General features: G+C 41.6%; 1 protein-coding gene across 4 annotated transcripts in view; it reads left to right on the forward strand.

Annotated features, from left to right (window-relative positions):
- Window positions 1–2659: 2659 nt before the first annotated feature.
- Window positions 2660–18304, forward strand: part of epn2 (epsin 2) — a 71697-nt gene continuing 56052 nt past the window's right edge. For 2 of the 4 annotated variants that reach the window (XM_078240714.1, XM_078240718.1), the window contains exon 1: window positions 2660–2777. The gene's annotated coding sequence lies outside the window, so the exon portion shown is untranslated. Of the gene's footprint in view, window positions 2778–6354; window positions 6409–18304 lie in introns of those variants that run through there. The other 2 variants (XM_078240719.1, XM_078240717.1) reach the window with 2 other exon arrangements.

Here is an 18304-nt window from a genome sequence, read left to right on the forward strand (position 1 = left end):
ACAACTTGTATTTTTTATAAGGCCTTTAATATAATGAAATCTCCAAAGTGCTTCACAGCAGCATTATAAAATGAAGTATGACACTGAGCCACATAAGAAGATATTAGTCGGATGACCAAAATGGGTTTGTTATAAAGGAAAGTTTTGAGGAGTGTCCTTAGGAGGAAGGTGAGGAACAAAGGTGTAGGGAGAGAATAGAGCTTTAGGTCTAGGCAATTTGAAGGCATGGCCACCAATTGTGGAGCAATAAAAAGGAATGTATAAGAAAACAAAATTAGAAGAGTGCAGATATGCCAAAGGGGTGTGTGGCGAGAGGAGATTGCACAGGTGGGGAGAGGTGAGGTCACATCAAAGGATTTGAAAACAAGGATGAGCATTTTGGAGTCAGTTCATTGCTTGACCTGGAATCAACGTAGGCCAGTGGCTGCAGGAGTAATAGGGGAATGGGAACTGGTGTCAGTTGAGACGTGAGGCAACAGTGTTTTGGATGACCTCAAGTTTATGGAGATGCGGAATGAGAGACCAGACAGGAGTGCGTTGGAAAAACTTGCAGCAGTCAAGGTCAGAGATAACAAAGACGTGAAGGAGTCACCTGAAGGTGAGCTGTGCTGGCAGGTGCTGCATTCATTACCTTGTGGCTGCTTGTTTTTGTGGGATCTTGCTCAGGTTCGATTCCTGGTTTTTGTGACTGTGCAGAGTCTGCACGTTCTCCCCATGTCTACATGGGTTTCCTCCTGATGTTCCTTCCAGTCCGAAAGACTTGCTGATTAGGTGGATTGGCCATGCTAAATTCTCCCTCAGTGTACCTGTGTGTGGCAACTAGAGGATTTTCACAGTAACTTCATTGCAGTGTTAATCTAAGCCTACTTGTGACACTAATAAATACATTTCAAAAGCTCCGGCCAAGGGGTCATCCTGAATTGAAACATTGGCTCTATTCTCTCTCTACAGATACTGTCAGACTCAGACTGGGGTGAATGTTTCCGTCCCGCCAGCCATGGGAATCGTAGCGGGGGGACGACCATGCAAAGATCCGTTGACCTCAGGCAGGGTTTTCCAGTTTTGGGGCGAGAAATCCCACCCAGAGATTTCCCAGCATTTTCTGTTTCAGATTCCAGCTTCCACAGTACTTTGCTTTTATCCTTGAAAGAACTTGGCTGGAATTGTAAATGTACACTTTAGGGATGTGTGGGTGGGCAAAACGTACTTTACCAAAATAGAAAATGCTGGAAAATCTCAGCCGGTCTGACAGCTGGAATCTGAAACAGAAAATGCTGGGAAATCTCTGGGTGGGATTTCTCGCCCCAAAACTGGAAAACCCTGCCTGAGGTCAACGGACCTTTGCATGGTCGTCCCCCCGCTACGATTCCCATGGCTGGCGGGACGGAAACATTCACCCCAGTCTGAGTCTGACAGTATCTGTGGAGAGAGAATATAGCCAACGTTTCAAGTCTGGATGACCCTTCGTCAGAGAGCTGTACAAAACTGAAAAAGGGTCATCCAGACTTGAAGGGATGAATTTTCTGTCCCGCCCGCAATGGGAATCAGAGTGGGCAGGGGGGCGGACCATCAAAAGGTCCATTGACCTCGGGCGGGGTTTTATGATTTCAGGACCAACTAAGCCAAAAAATCCCACCCAATAGCTTTGTTCTCTCTCCACATATGCTGTCAGACCTGCTTAGATTTCCCTGGAGTAATCTGTACACAGTGGAACTTTACGAACAAAAGTGACAGCAAAATAAATTCCGATTAATACAATGTAAACACATTTTCCCATTTTACAGCAATGACAAGATTTCAAAAGTACTTGATTGACTATGAAGCATTTCAGGATGCCCTGTAGTGGAAGATACTGAACCCATCCCGACATTTCTGTTTTTGTTTCAGAATCCAGCACCTGCAGTGTTTTGCTTTTATCCTCAAAAGTACTTGGCTGGAATTGTAAATGTGGACTTTAGGGACATTTGGGTGGGTGAGTGAGTGGAAGGCATTATAGAAATGCAGGCCTTTTTTTGCTGTGTGAAGAGGGAGGCTGGGTGAGTGGAAAGGCACTATAGAAATGCAGGTCTCGTTGCTGTGTGAACAGCGTGTCTGGGGTGGAAAGGCACTGTAGAAATGCAGGTCTTTTTGCTGTGTGAAGAGGGAGTCTGGGTGAGTGGAAAGGCACTATAGAAATGCAGGTCTTTTTGCTGTGTGAAGAGGGAGCCTGGAAAGGCACTATAGAAATTCAGATCTTTTTGCTGTACGAACAGGGAGTCTGGGGTGGAAAGGCACTATAGAAATGCAGGTCTTTTTGCTGTGAAGAGGGAGCCTGGGTGAATGGAAAGGCACTATAGAAATGCAGGTCTTTTTGCTGTGAAGAGGGAGCCTGGGTGAATGGAAAGGCACTATAGAAATGCAGGTCTTTTTGCTGTGTGAAGAGGGAGCCTGGAAAGGCACTATAGAAATTCAGATCATTTTGTTGTGCGAACAGGGAGTCTGGGGAGAAAAGGCACTATAGAAATGCAGGTCTTTTTTGACGGAAGGGGGAGGTTTATTTACCCGAGGTGGTTGCTCCTTTTTTTTGTGCTGTCTCTCTCTAGCTGTCCGTCCGTCTATGTTGTGGGGTTGAGGCCACACCTCTTGCCTATGTGTGTGTGTGTAGTGCCGCCACCGCCATGTTGTGGAGGGGCGGACTGCAGCAGCTCGAGCGAGAGAACGCTCGGCCGTTAGCGGGGGAAACGCCCAGAAGCTTCTAGGCGCCGGCGCCCGGGTGCGGCTGCGGAGCTGCCATGGAGGTAAGAGCGATTGAACTATGGACAGAGAGAGAGAGAGAGAAAAGGAAAGGAATAGTAGAACGTTTGAGGAGAAAAGGAGGGTGACAAGGAAAGCCAGATCTTCTCTTCCTCCCCTCCTCTTAAAACAAAACCTCCTCCATGTCTTCTTCATCCAGCCAGGGGTGGGCGCAGGCTTCGACCAGCAGTCAGGCCCGCCCCGGCTTTAAATTTGTCCTTCTGGTTATTTGTTGTCGTCCCCCTCCCAAGAGAGAGAGAAAATAAAATTTGCACCGGTTGCAGGCTGGCCGAGGGTAGTTTAAAGGGATCGGGTGATGTTGCTGCTAGGTTTGTGTTGCCTACTAACTGTGCGGCATACCTACCCCCAGCCCCAAATCAGTGTCTGTCAATGTGACTGAGGAGCGTTTTAAAATGATTTCAATAACAGGCTTGCCGTCTCAAGTCATCGCTCCAGTCTACTGTGAGCTGTAAAAGCCATCAACCTGATTTAGTTACCTTCACAGATTTATTATTGAAAAAGAAAACAAGCCACTGTGTTTAAAAAAAAATACAGAAGCATGCATCAATTCGTGTAAATAAGTTGCATTTTTTTTTGCAATGTAGTCATGTACCAGGTATAGAATTTTAAAAATATATAAGTCTGGGTGTTGATCAACTTTCAGCTGTGTCTGTAAACTTCCCCTCCCCTTTTGTTTTACTAAATGTACACCAGGCATTTCTTTCTCCAGCTGATCTTTGGGTGATCATCACCGAAGCATTGATTTGTGGTCTTCATCCCAAAATGGATGGAATATGATCCCCCGAATCCTGAAATTTATATTTTAAAAAAAGACTTGCTGTAAACCAGTGATCCTGATATTTGTTTCATTTTGAACAAAGGGAGAATAGTTTACATAATTTGAATTGAGGCAAAAATATTTTTCAGGAAAGTTTAAGATGAGGATTATAATGGTGGATTAAACTGTAAAATGTGTTTGCAATGCATTTTCAAAGACATGCATTTGTTCAGCATCTTTCACTACAGGGTATCCTAAAACACTTCATAGTCAATCAAGTACTTTTGAAATCTTGTCATTGCTGTAAACTGGGGAAAAAAAGTTAACGTCATATTAATCGGAATATATTTTGCTGTCACTTTTGTTCATAAAGTTCAACTTTAAGTTACTCAAGAATGATGATTCATATTTTAAATTGCGCAGCTACTTGTAGGTTGTGGTGAGTTAGGAAATTTGTGACGTACAAGACAACTCAGATTCTAAGAATTTATAAGGAGATTTGGACAGAAATATTTGCATCATTCTATTGAGTAAATTCTTGTCTGTTCAGTCATGTTCTCATTCTGACACACCTTAAACAATAACTAAGGTGTGTATTTTTATGTTCATAAATGGAATTGGTCCAGATACATGACGGCATAAATTATTGCATATAATTATTTTGAGTGTTTTGCTTACACTGGTTTTATTTAGTGGAAAGTGCAGTGCTGCTAATACCGACAGATGAAGAATATTAAAAGCTTTCAACTCTGTTGTTACATTTCTTAGTAATTTTTTAAGTCTGATGGTTTTCGTTCAAAACACATTTGATTTTACTGGATGTATTGCATTTTCGAACTTGGTGAATATGATCTACTCTACAAATCTTTGGTAAGTATAAAAGACTTGTATAGTAAGTGGAGTTAAGATCTATGTTTAAGTAAAATCCATTACTTTGGAATTCAGTATCAGCAATGCAGCATTTTGTTTGATGTTTTAAATGCTCTTACATGAGCTTTATCGGGTACAGCATTTAGCTGGTGGATGGTAACCATTAATAAGGATTATCCTTTAGCTCGAAGTTAAATGTCACCAAGCAGTTGGATTGACTTTTATGACAAAAGTTACTGAGCAATTGTGATTTAATCCAAAGATTGTGTTACATGTAGTATTTATTTTAGATGAGCTGTTGTATGTTCGAAGATATTCATTCAGGCCTCTTGGCCCTACAATTTTGGTCTTCTGCAGTATCAGCTTGTATGTGCTGTCTTTTAATTGCAGCTTTAACATCTTCTAATTAAAGGACAAGCCTCTGACAGTGCAGAGGGCTTTACCGAAGTGTTGATCTAGATTATGTACCCAAGTTTTGGATGACACTCAAACCCGTAAGCTTCTGTCTCCAGGTCCAGAATGCTACTAAGTTGGCACTCCCAAATGCATATTTTCCTGACCCATGGTGATAATGCTGAAAACTAACCAGCAGAAGGTAATGTAACAACCGTACGTACACTGGTACTTGATAAACTTCCTCTCCTGTGGTCATCTGAATTGGTTGCAGTAGCATCCTTCCATTACTGGGCTTTCTTCTACAGCCTGTCACATTGGGGATATATATCCATGTGTATTACATTAAAATATAATGTATTAAACATCTTCACGTACACTTGTCAACATTTTACATCATGAATTCCTTTATCTACATTTATGATAGAAATTGCCTATATAAACTTGTTGCACAGAATAGCATTCTCTTGCCACTGGTGCTGGCACAATAATAGGGTTGTTGTAGTGGGAGACTTTAATTTCCCTCACATAGACTGGAAATCGCTTGGGGCTGGGGGCCTGGACGGGGAAGAATTTATAAAATGCGTACAGGAAGGTTCTTTGGAACAATATGTTGACAGTCCAACTAGAGAGGGGGCTATACTGGACCTAGTACTGGGGAATGAGTCCGGTCAGGTCATCAAAGTTGCAGGAGGGGAACATGTGGCAAATAGTGACCACAATTCTGTAAACTTTAGGATAGTAATGGAAAAAGATGAGTGTTGTCCTATGGGTAAGGTGCTGAATTGGGGGAAGGCTAACTACAGCCGGATTAGGCAGGATTTGGTGGCTGTTGATTGGGAGAGGCTGTTCGAGGGTAAATCCACATCTGGCATGTGGGAGTCTTTTAAGGAGCAGTTGATAGGACTGCAGGACAGGCATGTGCCTGTAAAGAGGAAGGATAGGAAAGGTAGGATTCGAGAGCTGTGGGTAACCAGTGAAATTGTGTGTCTAATCAAAAAGAAAAAAGAGGCATACATGAGGTCCAGGCAGCTAAAAACAGATGGAGCACTGGAGGAATACAGAGAAAGTAGAAAAGAACTCGAACAGGGACTTAGAAGAGCAAAAAGGGGTCACGAAATGTCCTTGGCAGACAGGATTAAGGAGAATCCTAAGGCATTTTATACATGCGTTAGGAACAAGAGGGTTGTTAGGGAAAGAATCAGACCTCTCGGGGACAAAGGAGGGGAATTATGCTTAGAACCAAAGGAAGTAGGTGAGATCCTAAATGAACACTTTGCGTCAGTATTTACAAAGGAGAGGGACATGTTGACTGGTAGTGTCTCAGAGAGATGTGTTGACCCGTTAGAAAAAATCTCAATTACAAGGGAGGAAGTGTTAGGTTTTTTGGGAAACATTAAGACAGACAAATCCCCAGGGCCAGATGGCTTCTATCCTAGACTCCTCAGGGAGGTGAGAGATGCAATTGCTGGGCCTCTAACAGAAATCTTTGTCTCTTCACTGGACACAGGTGAGGTGATGTGGAGATGCCGGCGTTGGACTGCTACCAAATAAACCTGTTGGACTTTAACCTGGTGTTGTTAAACTTCTCACAGGTGAGGTCCCAGAGGATTGGAGGATAGCAAATGCAGTCCCGTTATTTAAGAAGGGTAGCAAAGATAACCCGGGTAATTATAGGTCGGTGAGCTTGACGTCCGTGGTAGGGAAGTTGTTGGAGAAGATTCTTAGGATATATGCGCATTTAGAACTGAATAATCTCATTAGCGATAGACAGCATGGGTTTGTACGAGGGAGGTCATGCCTCACAAATTTGGTTGCGTTTTTTGAGGAGATGACAAAAACGATTGACGAGGGAAGGGCCGTGGATGTCGTCTATATGGATTTTAGTAAAGCGTTTGACAAGGTCCCTCATGGTAGGCTGGTGCAAAAGGTTAAATCTCACGGGATGAAAAGTGAGCTAGCTAGATGGGTGGAGAACTAGCTTAGCCATAGAAGACAGAGGGTAGCAGTGGAGGGGTCTTTTTTCGGTTGGAGGTCTGTGACTAGTGGTGTTCCGCAGGGCTCTGTACTGGGACCTCTGCTGTTTGTGATATATATAAATGATTTGGAGGAAGATGTAACTGGTGTGATCAGTAAGTTTGCGGACGACACAAAGAGTTGCAGATAGTGATGAACATTGTCAGAAAATACAGCAGGATATAGATAGGCTGGAACATTGGGCGGAGAAATGGAAGATGGAATTTAATCCAGATAAATGCGAAGTGATGCATTTCGGTAGATCTAATGTAAGGGAGAGCTATACAATAAATGGCAGAACCATCAGGAGTATAGACACACAGAGGGACCTGGGTGTACAAGTCCACAGATCCTTAAAGGTGGCAGCACAGGTGGAGAGGGTGGTGAAGAAGGCATATGGTATGCTTGCCTTTATTGGACGGGGCATAGAATATAAAAGTTGGCATATGATGTCGCAGCTCTATAGAACGATGATTAGGCCACATTTGGAATACTGCGTCCAGTTCTGGTCGCCACACTACCAGAAGGATGTGGAGGCTTTGGAGAGAGTACAGAGAAGGTTTACCAGGATGTTGCCTGGTATGGAGGGTCTTAGCTATGAGGAGAGATTGGGTAAACTGGGGTTGTTCTCCCTGGAAAGACGGAGGATGAGGGGCGACCTAATAGAGGTTTATAAAATTATGAAGGGCATAGATAGAGTGAACAGTGGGAAGCTTTTTCCCATGTCGGAGGTGACGAACACAAGGGGTCACGGGTTCAAGGTGAGGGGGGAAACACAGATGTCAGGGGGATGTATTTTACACAGAGGGTGGTGGGGGCCTGGAATGCACTGCCAAGCAAGGTGATTGAGGCGGACTCGCTGGGATCGTTTAAGACTTATCTAGATAACCACATAAACAGACTGGGAATAGAGGGATACAAAAGAATGGTCTAGTGGGCACATGAGCGGCGCAGGCTTGGAGGGCCGAAGGGCCTGTTCCTGTGCTGTATTGTTCTTTGTATTAACTGCCCTACTTTGAGACTGCGATTGTCTTGTAATATATGGATGAGGTGGGAATGCCATGACTACCTCTAGACAATACGAATAAAAATGTTACAGTAACTTGTAGGGGGCGGTACAGTAGTACAGTGGTTAGCACTGTTGCCTCACAGCGTTAGGGACCTGTGTTTGATTCTGGCCTTGGGCGACAGTCTAGCTGTGTGGAATTTGCACATTATCAACAGGTCCAGGCAGCGGGCAATCCATCCTGACTGTCTGCCCCTCTACCGTGACTATATTCATGGCCAGGTGTCCCTCGAAAGGGAGTATGCGGTGTCCACGGGCACAGTTGACGCCTTCCATGCCCGCTGGGCACCACAGGGACTGAGGTGTATTATAGACCCCGATAACCACACTTTGATGTTTTAAATTTCCTTTCTACTTTGATTATTGGTTTGGGCGGGTCCCCCTTCTTTTGAGGAGCTGCCCCTTTTAATTTATCCCTTAGTTAATTTGATTTTGTATAATTGGTTGGTATCTGAAAAGAAATCCCCATGTCTGCATGGGTTTCCTCCAGGTGGTCTGGTGTCCTCCCACAGTCCAAAGATGTGCAGGTTAGGTTGATTGGCCATGCTAAATTGCCCCTTAGTGCCACAAAGATGTGTAGGCTAGGTGGATTAGTGGGGTAAATACATAGGGTTACGGGGCTAGGGTCTGGGTAGGATGCACCGTCGGAGAAGAGTTGGTGCAGACTCGATGGGTTGAATAACTTTCTTCTGCACTGTAGGGATTCTATGAACTTTTGTGAAATATTTAAGCTGGATTGTCAAGAATTTATGACTCTGATATTTGTTACAATAATTAAGCATGCTTGCTATGTATAGTTTTGCGATACCTTATGAGAAATCTCAAGGGCTTAACGTACAATGAATAATTTAAAGATTATTAACATGTATGCTTTTGCAATTATTAAGATCTTACAAGCATCATTTGAGGTGAATGATCTGTTCTTGGTGACTGGTTGGAACAAAATATTGATCAACGTTTAAGAAAGCTTCATAGGACTTTCAATGTGAATTACTGGATTAATCAACAAAAGAAATGTGCATTTATATAATGTCTTTAAAATAAAATGTTGCAAGGCACTTCACAGGAACAATTGTTAAAAAAATTTGACACCAATACAGGCAGGAATTATTTGTTTATCATCTATTGCATGGTCCCCTCATAATGTAAAATTCCCTTAGAATTGCATTGTACTTTTGTAATTCAGTAATTTCAAATCAAGAGGTATGAGTCTTAGCAGCCAAGCCAAGCTGATATACTTTGATTTGATTTATTATTGTCACATGTATCAGTATGCAATGAAAAGTATTGTTTCTTGCGCACTAAAGCATACCATACATAGAGAAGGAGAGGGTGCAGAATGTAGTGTTACAGTCATAGCTAGGGTGTTGAGAAAGATCAACTTAATACGAGGTAGGACCATTCAAAAGTCTGATGGCAGCAGGGAAGAAACTCATCTTGAGTCGGTTGGTACATGATTTCAGACTTTTGTATCTTATTCCTGACGGAAGAAGATGGAAGAGAGTATGTCCGGGGTGCATGGGGTCCTTGGTTAGGCTGATTGCTTTTCCGAGGCAGCGGGAAGTGTGGATGGAAGGCTGGTTTGTATGATGGACTGGGCTTCATTCACGACCCTTTGTCATTTCTTGCGGTCTTGGACAGAGCAGGAGCCATATACCAAGCTATGGCACAACCAGAAAGAATGATTTATATGGTGCAGTTGTAAAAGTTGGTCGTAGCAGACATGCCAAATTTCCTTAGCCTCCTGAGAAAGTAGAGGCGGTGGGCTTTCTTAATTATAGCGTCGGCTTGGAGGGACCAGGACAGGTTGTTTGTTGGTGATTTGGACACCTAGAAACTTGAAGCTCTCAACCATTTATATTTCTTCCCCATTGATGTAGACGGGACATGTCCTACACTATGCTTCCTGAAGTCGATGACTATCTCCTTTATTATGTTGATATTGAGAGAGACATTATTGTCATCGCACCAATTCACCAGATTCTCTATCTCTTTCCAAAAAACAAAATGCTGGAAAATCTCAGCAGGTCTAGCAGCATCTGTAAGGAGAGAAAGAGCTGACATTTCGAGTCCAGCTGACCCTGTGTCAAAGTTGACAAAGCAACTTTGATAAAGGGTCATCTGGACTCAACATCAGCTGTTTTCTTTCCTTATAGATGCTGCTAGACCTGCTGAGATTTTCCATCATTTTCTCTTTTGGTTTCCGATTCCAGCATCTGCAGTAATTGCTTTTATTCTCTATCTCTTTCCTGTACCCGGTCTCATCATTGTTTGAGATCCGACCCACAACAGTGGTGTCATCTGCAAACTTGAAAATAGAGTTGGAGGGGAATTTGGCCACACAGTCATAGGTGTATAAGGAGTATGGTAAGGGGCTGAGGACACAGCCTTGTGGGGCACCGGTGTTGAGGATGATTGTGGAGGAGGTGTTACTTATCCTTACTGATTATGGTCTCTGGGTTAGGAAGTCTAGGATCTATTACTATTTGCAATAGTAATGAAATTTAGTCCTACTGTTCCTTAATATAGTAAATGTTACTATCCAATTATGAGAATATTTTTCTTAAGGAAACCATTTTTATTGGTTTAACAGGTCTAATAATGAATGGACAGTTGACTTACTGTACTCATTTGACTTTAGTATCATGTTTATTCGCTTTTGTGGGTGTTCCTATATAAAATTTAGCAAGTAATTCCAGATTTTTGGCATTCCAATATTTTGGGAAATTCAGAGATCATGATAATTAGATGCGAGATCTGGAGGACTATTTCAGCCCATCTTAATTTATCCATTAGAGATCCAAATATGTTCTCCCCCCACCTCACATTGTAACAATGTCTGTACGTTTATTCCACATGTTGATCACTCTGTGAAGAAGTTACCAATATCAATCCTAGAATTGCCCTTTATTTTAAACCTATGTTGCCATGTTCTATTTCCACAGTTTAATTGAAAGATATATTTTGCTTTAACATTTTCCCTAACACTTTGATATAGTTCCATCATGCCTTTCTTAGCTGAAAATCCCCCATCTTGTATCATGTTGTTTGGCTGTGTTCTTCAACATGTTAACTGCATTGGTCAGACATATTTGGCACTGAGTCTATTCAGACATCTTTTTCAACTTTAGTTATGGTTATTTGAACATTATTCGTGAAATATAAAGGTTGTCTTTCTTTTGTCCTATACATAGCAAGTTACATTAGTCTAGATTAAATGTCATCTCCCGTTGTTCTGCTGACTATTTTTTGTTCTTCATTGTGTTACAATCCCAGTTGCTGTTAATACTAGACAAGTTAGATCCTGGAATGAAACCTGGCTTGATAGGTGGTTTTTGTAGCCGTGGAGGAAATTTGCCAAACAAATTCACAACTTTTAATACAACGAGTAAAATATTTATTAAAACAAGAAAAGTGAACATTACACCAGACAAAATGTTGCAAAGATCCCAATACAAGCACAAGATGATCATTCAAATTTCTACTATTCCTTTACCCCAACAATATCTTTATAGACACACAAACCATTGGACAAGAACAGATATAGACGGTCTCCTTCTGATGAATTCCTGAGCATTTATTTGATGCTTCTCACTTAACTCGTATCTCTCCCTGAGACATCCAAAAACTGCACTCTAAACTCACTTTCTTCAACTACAGAGCAAACAAACGAGTTCCGTAGACTCAAGTCTTCAGGAAAAACTTTGCTCAACTGATCTCTTTACTGAGTCCCATAACTGATCATTCAGTTAACTTGCTCTTCTCCAAGAGCTTAAAATCCCTGCCTTTCTTTGACGCACGTGCACATTAGGAACAGATCTATACAGACTCTCAGGCACCTAGGTTCATAAACAAAACTAAATGAAACTGAAACAATTTTTACCTTTCCTAACATACATATACAACTTAAAATTATATATTGTTCATAACAATTGTTAGTTTCCAAGGAAAACATCAGAACCAAATTTCAGATGATTACAAAGGAAACGAGTAATTATCTAGGAACCTTATTCTACAAGAATTTTTAAACTTGCCAAAAAAAATTAAATGTGTTATCTCCTTTTGCAATTATGAAGCTGGAAGCATTTATACATTTCAGTTGCTGTTTTCGATGCATGGCTTTCCTCAGTTGAGCCATCTCAAATATTTTTCATAATTAAAGAGGTAAGGTGAGGCTAAAATTACCTTTTTACTTGGCTTCTCAATACTATGAATCTGATAGTATTTTGATACACCACTATATTATACTACCTGGACTGTGATTATTTTGGATCATATTTCTAAATGATTAATGAAATCAAAAGTTGTAGCATTATCAAATGGCAGCCTTAAATTGACTAAGTACTTAGGTTTTTTTATTAAAACCATCATATGTTTATAAATGTCTCAGTGCAGTGATGTACTGGGAGTGTACACCACTATATACTTACTGGACTGTGACTATTTTGGATCATATTTTTGACTGAGTAATGAAATCAAAAGTTGTATCGTTATCAAATGGGTGCCTCAAATTGACTAAGCACTTGGGTTTTTTTATAAAACCATCTTATGTTTATGAATGTCTCAGTGCAGTGATGTACTGGGAGTGCACTCCCAGGTTAAGTAGCTAACTACTTGACCTTAGCTTTCCACACCCTCTCCATGACGATAAGCATTTCTGTGCAGTGAGGGTCTTTTATCTGTCATGGCAATTTCCCCTACCAAACATCCAAACTTGGGGCATTATCTTTGGTGGCAGTCTCCTTAACCTCTACCTGTGTACACACATGTGGCATAAAAGCTATCTTAAAATTTTAGTTTCATGTAAGGATATGGTGGGATTACAGTAGGAAATTTTAAGTATTTCATGAAAACTGAGACCTTATTAGAATAATGACTGTATTCTTGTAAAACTACAACTAGATTACAATCAACAGTTTAGTAACCAGTTTATTAAGGCATAATAGTGGGGAGTATGAAATTCTTGTGCCATATTCTCTTGTACTGAAAAAGTGCTGAGGCACTGCAATTATAGCTTCTGTATTTTAGATCTTGGGTTGTGACTGAGAGAACATTTTCAACTGCGTAATACCGAGAGAAAGCACAGATGGAAGGAGCAAATGTGATGTGATCAGATAGCATGTTCAAATGTATTGGCTTAAATGCAGTTTTTCCTAAAGTGTATTGGTATGCTACATAAGCCATGCTTCGGCACAAATCCTATTTACAAAACACACTTGATGGTTTGATGATGATGCCATTCTCACTTTTTAATTTGATCATCAGATTGATTGAACCTTCTATGTTAAACTTAGTTGGAGCTTTGATCTGTTTCTCTCCTTGCTTGTACCACCTCCCTAAATGTGGGAAGTATGAAATTTGATTGCTTTAAACAACTAATTCATAACAATTTGTTATCAAATCATTGAATCAGCTCTGTAACACAACTTCTGCTGTGAATAAACACTGATACAATTTTAAAATATTGAAATGTAGTAAAACTGATTCCAAATGATATCATTTTTTACTGAACATGGTGAAATATTTGTCATTAATAACCGTCTTAGGAATTTTAAAATAGTTATGTCAGGATAAGGACCTGCAGGAATTGTTATCATGAAGTCCCTACAGTGCAGAAGAGGCCATTTGGCTCATCGACTCTGCACCGACCCTCTGGAAAAAGAGCACCCTACCTAGGCCCAATCCCCCGCCCTAACCTCATGCATTTATCATGGCCAATCCACCTAACCTGTGTTGTTTACGTATATATACCTAATTTGAAAACTAACTCCATTGGCAAGTTCATGAGTAGTGTTGACATGGTTGCAGCTTTTTTAAAGAGCAATTTTACACACTTCTTACCCTTGACTCTAGCAACTTTAGATATCACAATTTTCTGTGATGCTGCGACTTCCCCATAGCCAAGGTCAAACTCCAAAACTTTATGCCTCAGCTGAGCTTGAAAAGTTGCCCCAGTCAGTGAATGAGTTTAAAACTTGAATGTAGATGGAAGAGAAATCACATTCTGCTAAAAAATATAATCCCAGCAGCAATGTCTAAAAATTCTTTTTTTTTTGTTGCACTACTAAGTGTAGTAGCAACTAAATATATAGAGAATCATAGAACATAATAGAACAGTACAGCACAGTACAGCCCTTCAGCCCTCGATGTTGTGCCGAGCTTTGTCCGAAACCAAGGTCAAGCTATCCCACTCCCTATCATTCTGGTGTGCTCCATGTCCCTATCCAATAACCGCTTGAAAGTTCCAAAAGTGTCCGACTCCACTATCACAGCAGGCAGTCCATTCCACACCCCAACCACTCTCTGAATAAAGAACCTACCTCGGACAACCCTCCTATATCTCCCACCATGAACCTTATAGTTATGCCCCCTAGTAACAGCTACATCCACCCGAGAAAATAGTCTCTGAATGTCCACTCTATCTATCCCCCTCATCATCTTGTAAACCTCTAAGTCGCCTCTCATCCTCCTCCGCTCTAAAAAGAAAAGCCCGAGCTCCCTCAACCTTTCCTCATAAGACCTACCCTCCCAACCAGGCAGCATCCTGGTAAATCTCCTTTGCACTCTTTCCAATGCTTCCACATCCTTCTTATAGTGAGGTGACCAGAACTGCACACAATATTCCAAATGTGGTCTCACCAAGGTCCTATACAGTTGCAGCATAACCCCACGGCTCCTAAACTCAAACCCCCTGTTAATAAACACACTCAATAATCACTCAATTATGCATCCCTATTGCAGGCATATTTACTCTATGGGCCCGATTTTTGGGGCACGAAAATGTGGTAAAGTCGGGCATGAGGCCATTAATGCGATCTGTGGCCGCGTCCACGCAAATGGCTACTTTACCGAGGCTCGGGAATGGCCACGATCCGATTCGCGCCCGAAATGGGCGCAACGGCGATTTAAATGCATTTGCATGCATTTAAATTGAATTAATGAACTGCCCGCCCAATTTTATCAGCATTTCCCCCTTTACCATTGCATTCGCCAATCCGGAATCGGGCTGAAATGGACATGCTGAATAAAAGTCTGTTTCGGGCGCTCCAGCTGCTGAAGAGGTAAGTTCAGGGCTTCTAACGGTTCTCTGACTCAGATCGGTGTTGGGGAGGGGGGGGGGCGGGCCTGATCATTCTCTGGTGAGGGGGTGGGGAGGGAGGAGGAAGTAGGTCAGATGTAGCTCGGAGTGGGGAGGGGAGGGGTGGAGGGGAGGGAGGCCAGATCGTTCTCTGGTTTTTTGGGGGGGTGGGAAGCAGGTAAGATGTATCTCTGGTGGGGGGGTGGGGAGGCCCGATCGCTCACTGAGGGGAGGGGGGGACAGGGGGGTCCGCTGCCACTTTGTGGGCGATCGGTGGGGGGGGGCAGGGGGTCGCGATCAGTCTGGGTAGCGGGGAGGGGGGGTGTGGATAAGCGGGACAGTGATGTCTGGGGGCCATTGCTCCCGGGCCACTTTCTCCGCTTTCTGCAGTCCGGGAGCGATCTGACACGGGTGCGTTTTTTCAAATGTTTTTCTAACTGCACATGCCCGGTTCAGAGCTCCGATCGTTTTGGGCGTGCTAAGCCACAGGGTGATTCAGACCCGCAATTTTTTTTTCTGCCTGAAAGCAGATTTCCAAGTCGGATCTGAATTGCGCCCAGATTCAGCACTTAGAATGAAAATGGTAAAATCGGGCCCCATGTCTGATTTCCTGACAACAATGTACCAAAATGCAAAAAACAGAGGATGCTAGAAATGGCAGACCTGCTGAGTGTTTCCAGCATCCTCGGTTCTTGTTTCAGATTCCAGCATCTGCTGTATTTTGCTTGGTGATGGGCAGTTTTGTCAGTTCTTCATGCATTGTGTGTAACTGAACTTCACTGTAATTGGAGCAGTAGTGTACAGTGGGTGAATTCAGCTAGTTGTACAAATTATGTCTTTGAATTTACTTAAATCAAGTACTTTTATTTTGAAAACCACATTTACTGTATACATCTTGTGTTTTTGAATGCTTTAAAGTATTAACGTTGGAATACACTTGGTATAAAATATCATAATTATGCAATATTAAGGCTCTAGTGTCAACCTAAGGAGGCTGTTGAATTTTCTCAAGAATACATATCTATGGCCTTGGTCAGTCAATCTGGCAAAATGTTTATGGCTGTTCTAGCAGGCTGAGGTTACAGCAACACCTCTGGAGCAAGTGAGAATAACATGCAATATGGTAATATTTCTTTTAGAGGTACTGGAAGAAATACTAACACCAGGTGGACACATGGCACCAAATTGGTAACTTTTAATATTATTCAATCGTAGCTTGTATACCGATTGGCATTGATACCAATTATAATCTTCAGATGAAGCAAGGTCAGTGCTTGCAGACGTCATTTACTCTCCATCTTAAAGTCTTAAATGTTGTCCTTTAGTTTTATGTATCACTTTGATTTTATTTAAAGAAGTTATAACTAAATTGAAAACGTTATTCGGGAATCAAAGTAATACGGTTGTTTGGAGCACGGAAGTACAGGGAGCTGTACTACAGCATGAAGCGGCAAATGCAAAATTGAGGCAGTGCACCAGCATTAGGAAGAGAGTTTAATTGTAATGGCTTCAGTGGTTTCACTAAATTGACACACATTTATGACAAAAACATGACAACAGGGAATATGGTTTTGTAGATAGAAAGTGATTTTTGCAACTTTTTAAAATGCTCATCGCAGCGGTGATTTTTTTTTTCTTTTACTAAAAGGTACATTTTTAATGTGACCTTAAATGGTGATGTGTTCTGGGGATATGATTCACTGATTCCTGTTGTCGTATTTGAGTGTTGTATATCAGGCACCAATGGTCTATATTTTTAAATTTTTGTAAGGAGGTTACAAAATGTTTTTTTCTTTCCACAATGGTTATTAAAGACATCCAACTTGCATTCTATGGTAAGTAATGTACAGCAGCTGATCCTTGTTTCTACTCTAATTGTATGCTGAGGTAAATATGAAATAATACTGGATCTTCCGAAGATCTTGGAGCAAATTCTTAATCAAGAAAATACCAATCTAGCCTTTTCAGTGTGCTTTTTATGTTGGCCCTTTTGGAGTCATCTTCATCAGTGAGCTCTTGTACAGGTTTGTTTTCAAAAATGTTGACACAAAGGTGTTTAATAGTTGGCGTAAATAGTTATTCAAACTCTGTTCCATTAGAAATAGGATGAGGGAAATGGATTGGTAAAGACTATTTCTTAGTTTAGCAGCAATTCATTGCCTGAATCAGAATATCTTTGTTGTACTTTGGTGGCATAGTGGTTAGCACTGCTGCCTCACAGCGCCAGGGACCTGGGTTTGATTCCCGGCTTGGGTCACTGTCTGTGTAGTTTGCACGTTCTCCCCGTGTCTGTGGGTTTCCTCCCACAGTCTGAAAGATGCGCTGGTTAGATGGATTGGCCATGCTAAATTCTCCCTCCGTGTACCTGAACAGGTGCTGGAGTGTGGCGACTAGGGGATTTTCACAACTTCATTGTAATGTTAACGTAAGCCTACTTGTGATACTAAGAAATAAGCTAAACTAATAAAGCTGCTGGAAGGTTATATTTCTTTTGAGCTTAGTTTCCTCTTGCCTTTTACTTACTAATGAGGTTCGTATGCATACCTGGTGACACAACTTAGTTTAGAATTTTACTGCAGAAGAACCATAGACTCTAACCAAAATCCCATCACATCAGTCAGAGACATGGATGAGACTGATGTGATCCTACATTGTCTACTATGGTGTGGACGGAACTTAATTATGCTGACTATATATACTTTAATTCAGTGGTCTCCAAACTTTTTAAGTCCAAGATCACTTTTAAAATCTAAATGCCGCACAAGATCTACTCTTAAAAGTCTGTAATATATATAAATGATTTGGAGGAAAATGTAACTGGATTGATTAGTAAGTTTGCGGATGATACAAAGGTTGGTGGATTTCCAGATAACGATGAGGACCATCAGAGGATACAGCAGGATTTGATCAGTTGGAGACTTGGGCAGAGGGGTGGCAGATGGAGTTTAATCTGAACAAATGTGAGGTAATGCATTTTGGAAGGTCTAATACAAATAGGAAATATACAGTAAATGGCAGAACCCTTAAGAGTATTGATAGTCAAAGGGACCTGGGTGTACAGGTACACAGGTCACAAAGTGGCAATGCAGGTGGAGAAGGTAGTCAAGAAGGCATACGGCATGATTGCCTTCATCGGCTGGGGCATTGAGTTTAAAAATTGGCAAGTCATGTTGCAGCTTTATAGAACCTTAGTTAGGCTGCACTTGGAATATAGTGTTCAATTCTGGTTGCCACACTACCAGAGGGATGTGGAGGCTTTGGAGAGGGTACAGAAAAGATTTACCAGGACGTTGCCTGGTATGGAGGGCATCAGCTATGAGGAGAGGTTGGG

This window comes from Mustelus asterias, chromosome 23 (genome assembly GCF_964213995.1).
Source record: "Mustelus asterias chromosome 23, sMusAst1.hap1.1, whole genome shotgun sequence".
Taxonomy (NCBI): Eukaryota; Metazoa; Chordata; class Chondrichthyes; order Carcharhiniformes; family Triakidae; genus Mustelus; species Mustelus asterias.